Consider the following 12,460-nt stretch of genomic DNA (forward strand, 5'->3'; position numbering starts at 1 on the left):
ACTCCCCACCCCATCCTTTTCAGGTTCATGTATCAGGCATGTTTCTGAAGTTTTGTTCAGATGCTTAACTGTGTTGCCAGGACCTTTCTTCCCACCTCCTCCTTATCCCGACCGAAGATGCTGCATGGAGAGGAGGAGGAGGAAGTTACGGGGGGGGGGGGGGGAGGGTTTGGGTGTAAGCCGGTTCTAAGGGCAAAACGAAGGGAGAGGCAGAAGCAGCTTAAAATCGACGCTCTGCAATGGCGACTCAGGGCCAAGCTACAAGTGACGAATGACACTTGAACGGCAAGTGGATCAAGTGGAGGGCAAGTGAACAGGGAGAAATACACTTGCCGTTCAAGTGTCATTCGTCACTTGTAGCTTGGCCCACAGTGATTATGACTATGGACACTCGCAACCATGACTACAGCAGTTACCTGACACATGCACGGACTAGGGCTGCAGGACACGTGTTCACCCAGGGTAAAATGGACATGGGCAGGTACGAGCAGACATGATTCTAGACACTTGCATGACCTTGTGTAATTCGTCTCATCTAGTTTGGCTCTCAGAGCCAAGCTACAAGAGACGAATGACACTGGCCTGGCAAGTGAACAGACTCACGTGAACAGACTGTTCACTTGCCATTCACTTGTGCTCCATTTGATCAAGTGGAGCGCAAGTGAATGGCAAGTGAACAGGGAGGAATACACATGAGTCTGTTCACTTGCCAGGCCAGTATCATTCCTCACTTGTAGCTTGGCTCTCAGTGAATTGTTTGGGGCAGGATAAATGGAATGGAATGGCATTTGAAACTATTGCCAGTGACCAATTCACAGAAATTTTAAATACGGATTACATTAGTCAGAAATGACAAGTAATGGGAAAGGGTGGGTAGTGGGGATTCTGCAACAGAAAAGCAATTTTGGATTGTTAGGATTGCAGCCGCCATACAGGCCTGTCTGCATATCCGCCATGAATGGTTTCTGTGTTATGTGCTGGTCCTCTGAGGGCATGAGAAGTTTTGATGTTAAGGCAGTGGGTTATCTCACAAGTATTTACTTTCTCTTTCTCCACTGCCTCCAGAAGTGTCCTTGAAGGCCGGCTGCAGCCAGCTCGAAATGTATCCTTCTTGGGAACTGAGATGATTTCATTCTTTGTTCTGTCTAGTCTAAACCTAGCTTCTCCCTTTCACCCCCCGCCCCCAGCTCTTTTTCACCCAAAACTTTAATGGCCCTTATTCTGATGGTGGGAACTTTCCCTATAACTAACATAACCAACCCCAGTTGTGTCACTTCTGCCAATGCACTTGTCTGAGCACCTTGAACTTGCTGGATCTCTAATAAAGTTACTTCAGCCAATACACCTGCGTGTTTGCTGTGGAGAACTTGGGGATTGTCAGAGTGTCAGTTTGCTAGTCAGTTCTCAAGCCAAAGCTACGCCATATTCTTATGTTATAATCTGTAGTTGTTTAGTTCTCTCCCTCCAGGCCCAGGTGTTGCCCAAGCCGCATATATCCATGGGAGCGAAGAATTCTTATCACTCCGTTCCAGCCGACCTTGACATCCTTGCCTTCCCAGGCCTTCTAGACAGGACTAAGGGGGGAGGCTGGGAATGGGTGTTTGAAGTGTTGTTACTTTCACTTTGTGTGTCATTCTCAACAAAGCCTTTGTTCAGCCAAGACTAGTCCTTGGAATATGGATAACTGTATCCTAAGCGTTGTCTTTCAATAAACCTTTTGGAATCAAGAAACTTTGTGCTTCTTGCAGAAGGGGGGAGACGAACTCTAGATAACTGGGATTCCATAGTCTGACAGGGATTCTACCTGCCAAGGACTGACGGCAGCTGTTGACTCTTGCAGTCAAAATTCCATCCACTCTTTGATTAGGTGAGATGAGACTTGGAAAGGCAGAACTGAAATGCTGCAAGTTAGAATGAGGTTCTATATTACTCAGCTGACCTAGAGTCAGTCCCTGAAACCAGCCACTTCATGCACAATTGCCAAAATTCACAGCATTTGCTGTGCTTTCCAAATCCACATTATATAACACCAAGTCCTTTTCTCATTATACCTTTATTCCCTTCAAACTGACCCTACCTCAACTCCCCTCCCAGACTTTCCTTACCTTTGCTTCTTGGCAGACAGTAACAAACTTATTTACTGTCAGCTGGAAGCAAAGCAGAAGCCACCTCCAACATTGATCTCAGAGCAACAGGTGGGAAATATAAAGGGGAATCAGCCAGCTTCTCCATGCTTTGCTGTGGAGAATAAACATGATGGAAAGCACTGACCTGAACTTCCTTCTGTGCAAATCGTTGTTTTTTTCTTTTTTGGCCTATCTAATCTCCAGGAATTTATGGACCCAGGGTACTCTCACAATTCCAACATTTATTTGATATATTTAAAGACATTTTAGCTATCCTAATAGGAGTTAAATGCCACCTATAAAACATTTTGTAAGTATTTTCTTTCAAAGAAGCTGATTTTGTCATCCTTAAATTGCCCTTCCACATTTGCGACCATTGCTCTAGATCAATTGTGTATCCCACGTTCTCTGCCCATGTTATCATAGTATATGATTCCCCCTGTAGTATATGATTCATAGTATAGTATATAGTATATGATTCCCCCTGTAGTTTTGCATTTAGGAGCTTACTATATATTTTCTTTATCATTTTAACATTGGCACCACACATTATCATTTCAATATTCTCATCCTTTTCATAGAAGCCCATTATCTTATCTTTTTTATATCTAGATTCTAATTGTGCCTGGCCCCACCACCCCAACTCAATGTCTGAATCTACTATTTCTTTTGGGTTTTTTAATAAACCACCTGGTTTCAACAGTACCTTATAGGTAAGGGCTTTCCCCTCTTTTTTCAAGTTAGGTTGTGTAAATGCTTCGACTGGGGAGACCCACAAAGGGGTTTTCTCATAGAAGGCGAATCTTATTCTTTCCCAGACCATCACTAATGCCTTCTTTATCCAATGGTTTTTAAAGTATTTATGGTATTCCCATTTTTTATTCCAGAGAAATGCATGCCAACCCATCAGTAAATCATGTCCTTCCAGGTTTAAAGGTCTTTCATTTTCCAAGGTAATCCATTTACATCATCACAGCCAGCAAAGAAGTGTAAAGTGAATGATGACTCTGTAAAAACAAAAGATGCAACAATGGTGTTGTGTGATAGTGTCTGCTGTAGACCACGTGGACAGTGGGCACACAGCCCCGTCTTCTGTTGACCACATGAAGAGTGAGCGTGTTCTTGGTAATTCTGTCCATTGGCTGCATTTATTTTTTCCTATTTGAACTATAAAATGGTGATTTTCTTGAGTCAAATTGGGAGTACCCCTAAACATTTTTTTTAGAAAAAAAGCCCTGCTAATAATAACAGGACAACTTAATGCCCACTCAGAGCAGTTTACAAAGTATGTTATTATTATCTCCACAACAACAAACACCCTGTGAGGTGGGTGGGGCTGAGAAAGCTCCAAGAAGCTGTGACTGACCCAAGGTCACCAAGCTGGCTTCAAGTGGAGGAGTGGGGAATCAAACCCAGATTAGAGTCCCACACTTTTAACCACTACACCAAACTGTCTCTCACTATTTGCACAAAGTGGCAACATACAGGTTCTCAGAGAGGTACAGATGTGTTTACCTCACATGGCAATAATTATATGTCCCTGGTGCTGTTTCCAGTGAGGACACTGGAATAGAAAAAGGTTTGATCCCTTTCTCCCCTGAAATTTAATTAATATCTTTTAATGTTTTTATTTATTTATTTATTTTTATTTTATAAGCTGCCTCTGGCAGGTTTCTAAAGAGGCAGCACAATTTTTTTCTAAATAATAAACATTTTAATGTCAAAATGTTTTTACTTAGCTGGAGTTCTTTTGCCACCTGGGCTCGGAGAAGGAGCAGGAAAGGGAGCGGCTAGAGTTGGGAGTCTTTTTCTGTTGCCTTCCTTAACTGCTGGGGGAATTTGCTGAGGTTACTGTGTGGGAGGACAGTGTTTGTGGCTGTGTGAGTGTGGAGAGCATGCTTCAGAGCCTGGAAAAGAGGTTCACCACCCTTCAGGAAATCAAGGAAGGGAAGGATTTTATTGCTCTGCACAAGCATGAAGAAAACAGTCCAAGAGAAGAAGGAGAGTCCATCTCGCTTCAGAGCCTCCTCTCAGTTCTGCAATACAAACCGGAAGACATGAACTAAGGTGACGCTCTAGTCCACTGGAGGTCAAGAATCGTTTTGAGGTGCTTGAGATGGTGATGGAGACAAGAGTAGAAGGAGAACCACAAAGACCAGGAGGAGGGAGTGAAGAGGGCATGGGGCCACACGGAAGTGGAAGAAAATGGAAGGTGGTGGTCATCAGGGACTCTTTGCACAAAGGTATGGAAGGTCATGTGTCCAGGCCAGATCCCCTACTCCGAGAGATGTGTTGCTTCCCGGGAACCAGAATTCAAGATATTACAGACCGACTACCAAAACTGATCAGACTGACTGATCAGTACCCGTTTCTGCTGGTTTACATGGGAACAAATGACATGGCCATGCATACCATCACAAGAATTAAAGAGGACTAAGAAGCTCTTGGAAGGCAGTTGAAGACAGTAGGGGCACAGGTGGTATTCTCTTCTATTCTTCCTGTCAAAGGAAGAGGAAAGTAAAGGGAGCAGACCATACTCGGGGTGAATCATTGGCTGAGGTGGTGGTGCCAGCAGGAGCGCTTTGGGTTCTGGGACTACGGGATAAGTTTTCTTAGAGAAGGCCTTCTAGCTTCACCTCTCAAGGCTTCTCAAGGGCTTCACCTCTCAAGGTCAGGGAAGAAAATGTTTGGAAAGAACCTGGAGAGCTTCATCAGGAGACCTTTGAACTGATGCCGCAAGGGGAGGGGGATGATCAACACAGGAATTTCAATGAAGTGATAAATGAAAAAGTGATAACAGCGGGGGCCCACCTGGGTAGGACAGATCAAAGAAAGGTACAAGGCTACACGTGTCTATATACCAATGGCCGAAGTATGGGTAATAAGAAGGAAGAGCTTGAGCTTCTCTTACAAACAGAGGGCTACGATATAGTAGGAACTACTGAGATTTGGTGGGATGATTCCCATGACTGGAATGTGGTAGTGGATGGGTATGAGTTGTTCGAGAAAAACCGGAAGGGTAGAAGAGGAGACGAAGTAGCAGTACATGTGAGGAGAGGGCTTGATTGTCCGTTCTGGAAAATGTGGTTGACAGCCCAGTGGAAAGTATGTGGGTGGAAATAAGGGAAGGACGAAGGGTCTGCTACAAACTGCCAGACCACAGAGAGGAAATAGATGAGGCCCTCCTTGAACAGATTGGTAGAGTATCCAGACATCAGAACCTTATAATTATGGGTGACTTCAACTTCCCCGATGTGTGCTGGGAGACAAGCTCAGCAAAGTGACAAGAATCACATAACTTCCTGACCTGCCTGTTCGATAACTTATTTTTTCAAATGGTGGAGGAAGCTACAACAGGCTCGGCCATACTAAACTTAATATTAACCAACAGGGAAGAATTGGTAGATGGGGTGAAGGTGGTGGGTACCTTAGGGGGAAGTGACCATGTCCTCCCTGAATTCCAGTTGCTGTGGGGGGCCAAGGAAGTAGCCAGACTCGTAGGCTTGATTTTCATAGGACTGACTTCAATGAACTCAGAGACTTGATGAGAGTCATTCCATGGGGGAGTGTGCTGGAAGGGAAAGGAGCGAGTGAAGAGTGGGCTCTTCTCAAACATGAGCTTTTGCAAGCTCAAGCCCTTACTATCCCAGAAAAACGGAAACATGGTAAGGGATCCAAGAAACCGATGTGGATGAACAGAGAGCTCCAGAATAAGCTAAGGGAGAAAAGGGAAAAGTTCCGGAAATGGAGAGAAGGACAGACCTCTAAAGAGGAATATATGAGGGTTACTAGGTACTGCAGATCAACCATCAGAGAAGCCAAAGCTCAGTACGAGCTGGGTCTGGCCAGGACGGCTCGCTACAATAAGAAAAACTTCTACAGATATGTGAGAAGCAAATGAAAGGTAAAAGAAGCAATTGGACCGCTGTGGGGTGTCAAAGGAGGAACTCTGATGGAGGACAGAGAAAAAGCAGACAGACTTAATAACTTTTTTGCCTCTGTTTTCTCCCTGAAGAACTTGAGCCCATCTAGAGTTGGTAGTAGACATGACAGGACAGCTGGGTGGCTAGTTGACATTGACAGAGAGGTAGTGGAGAGGCACCTGGCTGCACTGGATGAATACAAATCCCCTGGGCCAGATGGGGTGCACCCAAGAGTGCTGAAAGAACTTTCTAGAGAACTTGCAGAACCCCTGTCCAACATCTTCAAGGCCTCCTGGAGGACTGGGGATGTGCCACAAGATTGGAGAAGAGCGAATGTTATCCCAATCTTTAAGAAAGGGAGGAAGGATGACCCGGGAAACTACAGGCCGGTCAGTCTGACTTCTGTTGCTGGGAAGATATTAGAGCAGATTTTAAAGGGACCGATCTGTAAGCATCTGAAGGACCACTCAGTGATCCAGGGAAGTCAGCATGGTTTTGTTCCTAACAGATCTTGCCAGACCAACCTGGTTTCCCTCTTTGATCGAGTGACCAGCTTACCGGATCATGGGAACTCTGTCGACGTGATTTACCTGGAACTGGTTGGAGGACCGCACTCAAAGAGTGGTGGTCAATGGTATTTCATGAGATTGGAGGCAGGTGTCCAGTGGGGTGCCACAGGGCTCGGTTTGGGGCCTGGTACTTTTCAATATTTTTATCAATGATCTGGATGAAGGAATAAACGGGCTACTCATTAAATTTGCTGATGATACCAAATTGGGAGGAGTGGCAAACACCCAAGAAGATAGAGTTAAAATTCAACAAGACCTGAATACTCTGGAGAAGTGAGTGGTTGTGAACAGGATGCAATTCAACATATATTAGTGCACTGTATTACATCTGGGCCACAAAAATGTGAAGCACAAATACAGGATGGGGGATACACTTCTGGGTAGTAATGTATGCGGAAGAGATCTTGGAGTAAGAGTGGACTGTAAACTAAATATGAGCAGTCAGAGTGATGTGGTGGCAAAAAAGGCAAACTCAGTCTTGGGTTGTATCAAAAGGGCCATTGCATCGAAATCACAGGAGGTCATAGTCCCTCTCTATACTGCCTTTGTCCAGCTGCACCTGAAGTATGATAGAGAGCCTGCCTAAATGGATGATCTAAGTTAGGCATGTACAAAGGAGGGACAGAGGAATTGAGTTTTTATTCATCTCTTCTTGAGTTCCCTTGCTTGCTTTTGAACTGTGCTTAAAAGTGTGTGAGCATTTTTTTCTCTTTTCTTTAATAAATGCTATGCTGGTAGCTGTTCACTGTACCACACAGACTCCCTGTCCTGTTTGTACCTAAAACAGGTACCACGGGAAGGGGAGGTGTCTGTTGGCAATTGGCTGATCCTCCAGTGGTGCACGAGTGCAGTAAGCAGTCCCTGCAGTAGCCGGGTGCCAGACAGCAAGGGACTGGGCACAAGGCAGGGCTCAGAGTGGCAAGTCTGCCCAGGGGAGTGTGGAATCTTGGCTCTGCCCACAGGCAACTTGGACAAAGACCAAGTTTTGTTAGTGGGTGCAGAAGTGAAGGATCACAAACCCTTCTGAGGGTTAGGGAAGGTACCATGTGAGAGGCACATGCTAGGCAAAGACTTGGGACTGCCACTGGTGAACTCCAGGTGCCCCACAGAGCAAGCATGGCAGTGCTCATGGGTCAGTGGGGCTGTTAGACCACATAGACCATTTAAAATAAAATGAGAATCTACGCTAACATCAGGCTATGGCAGACAGATCCTTGTACCATTGCAACAATAAGTCCAGGCTCTTGGTTAAATGGTTTTATTTAGAAATCAAATCATTTCCATATATATATATCCATAGGATTACTCAAACACAAGGTAAGCATCTCAGCAGTGAGAGAAAGATTGACAGGAATAGTAACATGTGGGAAAATCCTTCCTCTTAACACACACACATTTGCTCCTTCCCCCTCCCAACAGTAAACAGGACTTTTGGAGCAAATTTGGGCCGTTTCCACACTACTCACCTTCATCCGGAACGGGGCGCAACATCACCAAAAAAATGTGGAAGATAGCGTCTTCTCGTGCGAGTTTTGTGCGACGTCGCACAAAACAGCTGTAAATAGTTGTTTTGATACCAATAAAAATTAAAATTAAAAAAAGACAAGCCAGCCAGGACAGATTAGATGTGTATGCATTTGGCCCCCAAACAGCTGTAGCCATGACTGAGGCAGCAGCCCTATCTACACTTACTTCAAAGTAAGCATCATTTAACACCACACGGCTTCAATGGGATTAAATACACCTCGTCTTGCACTTTTAAGTCCCACAGAATGTTTTGGTATCAATAAGACTTAATGCCAATTAACTTTATCTGCTTGGAGCATAGTTTTCTGAGAGTCTGGGTATATGAGTCTGGGACAAGAACATTCACCAAAAAAAAGCTTCCCAGACTCATATACCAGACAAAAGATTGACATTTCCACGTGAGACCAATCAGATGGGAGGGAACTAAAAGAAAAACAAAGCAGAACATGCTGTTCTCTGACAGGACTCCATGTGAATTCTGAAAATATAGAGATATTGGCACCTGGAGATGCCGAGAAATTAGCAGTCTGGTGACATGTTGTACAGACAGGTAATCTGAGGGCATGTGCACAACTTTTCCCCATTTAATACCCCGCAAAGATTCTTTGACTTTCTGTCAAATTCCTGTCCATGGGAAGAACCATCACAAACCTTTTCCTAATAGCACAAGGGGAAACTGCCAACCCACTGTGCAGAAAGACATTTTAGATCTTCTCATTCATCTATCACAAATACCTGCAAAGCATGCCTGGAGAAGGCACGAGTACTCTAGCAGGAGCTCTGAAAAATACTTCTCATTTGAAAGGGCGTGAGGCAAGAAGAGAGAATCTCCCAAAGGAAACAGCGAGGAGGAGGAGTCAGGTGGCACCCCCACCTTAGACAAGGAGAAGCCGCTTACTGTCAAGAGAGTTACACATACAGACAAAGAGACATGCAGCACATCGCCCCTCCCCCCTCAGTGTCCAGGCATGTTGAGTCACCTGTTGCAACACTGAATACCCTACTGTGCCCGCTTTGTAATGTTTCTTGTTTTCTTGGTTGTCAAATGCAAACCATTTTGCCTCTTCTGCCATTCTACCTTCACTTTCCTTTCTTGGCTTGGTAAAAATTCCCAGTATATAATGAGACCTTTTGTGAACATTTGAAGGGTGGAACAAAACTTGCCTCTGCCGTCTGGTAAGTGAGAATTTTAGTTGCCTATAAAACTAGGATGTTTTGTCCTGTTTTTCTGAAGTCCATAAAGGATGATTCCTTTGATAAGGGGTGTCATTCCAAAGAATTTCATCCAAAGTGGATGGAAAAGAAAAGTGACAGCTGAAAATGTGTTTTGCATTGAATCCCATGGAAACAACAACAAATAAAAAACCTAATGGCAAAAATGACATATAATAAAAAATCAAACAAAGCTTTTAAAAAATAAAATGAACTAAAATTTATATAAAAAATACTGTTCAAGATACCTCTAATCTCTAATGAATTTGGGTGTGAAGCACAGTAACAACCAGTAACAGATGGCATAAAGAGTTTGCTTACTTTCTATTTCAGTCCCTGTTTCTATTTCAGTCCCTGTCTGTTTCAGACACTAAGCACATGCATTTTATTGAGGCACGTGCACTTGCACTTGCACGCGCACACACACGAAGAAAAAGAGAAGCCTACAGGTTTCTTAATATGAATACCAGAACTTGCCTGCATTCAAATATCCTAGATCAGATCATATTCTCATCTTGGATAAATTATCATTTTCAGTTGATGACTACACGTTAATTTATTCTTTGCATTTGTGTTAAAGTTATCACAATGAGAGGATTTTCAATAGCTTTCTAAATGCAAAAAACTGAACATTCTACCCAAGGGACTGCGTGTGAGGAACCCATTGGAATCCACTTACTACACAGACTACAGTGAGAAACTATGCAACACCTTATCCAGGAAACTCTTAATTCACCTCATTGGACTGATGTACAGCAAGCAACAATGGATCAAGCAAGAGATCTCTGAACTAGACTCTTCCATGAAAAACAATCCCTCTGCACAGACCAGGAACTGGCAGATGTTTACCAAAACCAGAGAAACTATTTATTGCACACTACTTACTGAATTACAGAACAAGAAGGAGAAGAAATTCTCAAAACTCCTGCATGCAACAGGGAACAAGAACACTTTGGATCCACCTAGCAACATTATCAACCTCTCCAGCCACAAAGTGAGCCCAGCAGAGGAATCTGTCCTCTCACGTGGACTATCTGTTTGCCCAGCTGGACCCACAAAAACCATACAACTTTGTGGAGACCTGGAGGCCTATTTTAGACGCCTAAGACTGAAAGAATTCTTCAACTACTCTGCTGAACAAAATGATGAACAAAGCACTGAACATACACCATCACAGCAGCAATCACCCTCCCAAACCAGCAATATGTAATCATCGTTACAAAACTCCAGAAAAAAGAATTCCACATGGACACCCCCTGAGGGCTGGAACTCCTCATTGGACTTTTACATTGAATGCTTCCGTCGACGTACCCAAGCTGAGATAATTGACAAACAACAACACCTAAAGCAGAACCTCAGCCATGCAGAAAGAGATGCCATAAACAGCCTCCAAAATAATTCTGGTATCGTAATCAAGGAAGCTGACAAAGGCGGAGCAGTTGTCATCATGGACAAACAAAACTACCTACAAGAAGCAGAAAGACAACTCTCCAATACAATATTCTATAAAATACTACCTTCTGACCCTACGGAGCAATACAAAAGAGAACTCAATAAAATATTAAAGACTCTCCCTGTGGACATACAAGAATGCATCCATACGGACACACCCCAGGAACCACGACCAGGAAGATTCTACCTACTACCCAAAATCCATAAACTAGGTAACCTGGGACGCCCCATTGTTTCAGGAATAGGCACCATCATAGTAGGAGTCTCAGGATACATGGACTCTATCCTCAGGCCCTATGCCACCAGCACACCCAGCTATTTACGGGACACCACTGACTTCCTCAGGAAAATACAGTCCATTGACAACCTACCAGATGACACCATCCTAGCAACCATGGATGTGGAGGCTTTATACACCAATATCCCACATGCAGATGGACTGCAAGCCATAAGGAATATTATCCCGGACAAAACCACAGCACACCTCGCCACTGAACTTTACCACTTCGTACTCACTCACAATTACTTCAAATTTGGTGACAGCTTATATCTACAGGTTAATGGCACAACCATGGGCACACGCATGGCACCACAATAAGCTAACATATTCATGGCGGACTTGGAGCAACGCTTCCTCAGCTCCCATCCACTGGAACCACTACTATACTTAAGATTCCTGGATGACATCTTCATCATTTGGACCCATGGGAAGGAAGCCCTTAAGAGATTTCATCAGGACTTCAACAACTTTCACCCTACTATCAACCTGAGCCTGGACCACTCTACACAACAGGTACACTTCCTGGACACCACTGTACAACTACATAATGGACGGATAAATACCACCTTATACCTGAAACCCACAGACCGATACTCATATCTATATGCCTCCAGCTACCACCCTAAACATACCACCCGGTCTATTGTCTACAGCCAAGCTTTACGTTACAACCGTATCTGCTCTCATGCTCTTGATCGAGACTCCCACTTAAGAGATTTACAACAAGCATTTTTGGGACTACAGTACCCACCAAATGAAGTGAGGAAACAAATCAATAGGGCCAGACTAGTACCCAGAAACAGCCTGCTCCAGGACAAACCTAAAGGAACTAACAACAGAACACCATTGGTTGTCGCCTATAGTTCCCAGCTCAAACCCATCCAACGTATCATCAGTGAGCTACAACCCATCCTGGAAAATGATACCTCTCTCTCAGAAGCCCTGGGTGGAAGATCTTTCCTTGCCTACAGACAGCCCCCCAACCTGAAACGACTTCTCACTCACAATCATGAATCGGCCAGCAGAGTCACCAGCACAGGTACCAGGCCCTGCAACAGACCCAGATGCCAGCTCTGCCCTTATATCTACCCAGGGAATACAATTACAGGACCCAATGTCATCAACTACACTGTCTCTGGCTCTTACAGCTGCTCTTCTTCCAATGTGATATATGCCCTCATGTGCCAACAATGTCCTTCTGCTCTGTACATTGGACAAACCAGCCAGCCTCTATGCAAAAGAATAAATGGACACAAATCTGACATTAGAAATGGCAACGTCCAGAAACCAGTGGGAGAACACTTCAATCTACCAGGACATTCCATCAAAGACTTAAAGGTCACTGTAGTTCAACAGAAACCTTTCAAAAAC

This window comes from Eublepharis macularius, chromosome 11 (assembly GCF_028583425.1).
Source record: "Eublepharis macularius isolate TG4126 chromosome 11, MPM_Emac_v1.0, whole genome shotgun sequence".
Taxonomy (NCBI): domain Eukaryota; kingdom Metazoa; phylum Chordata; class Lepidosauria; order Squamata; family Eublepharidae; genus Eublepharis; species Eublepharis macularius.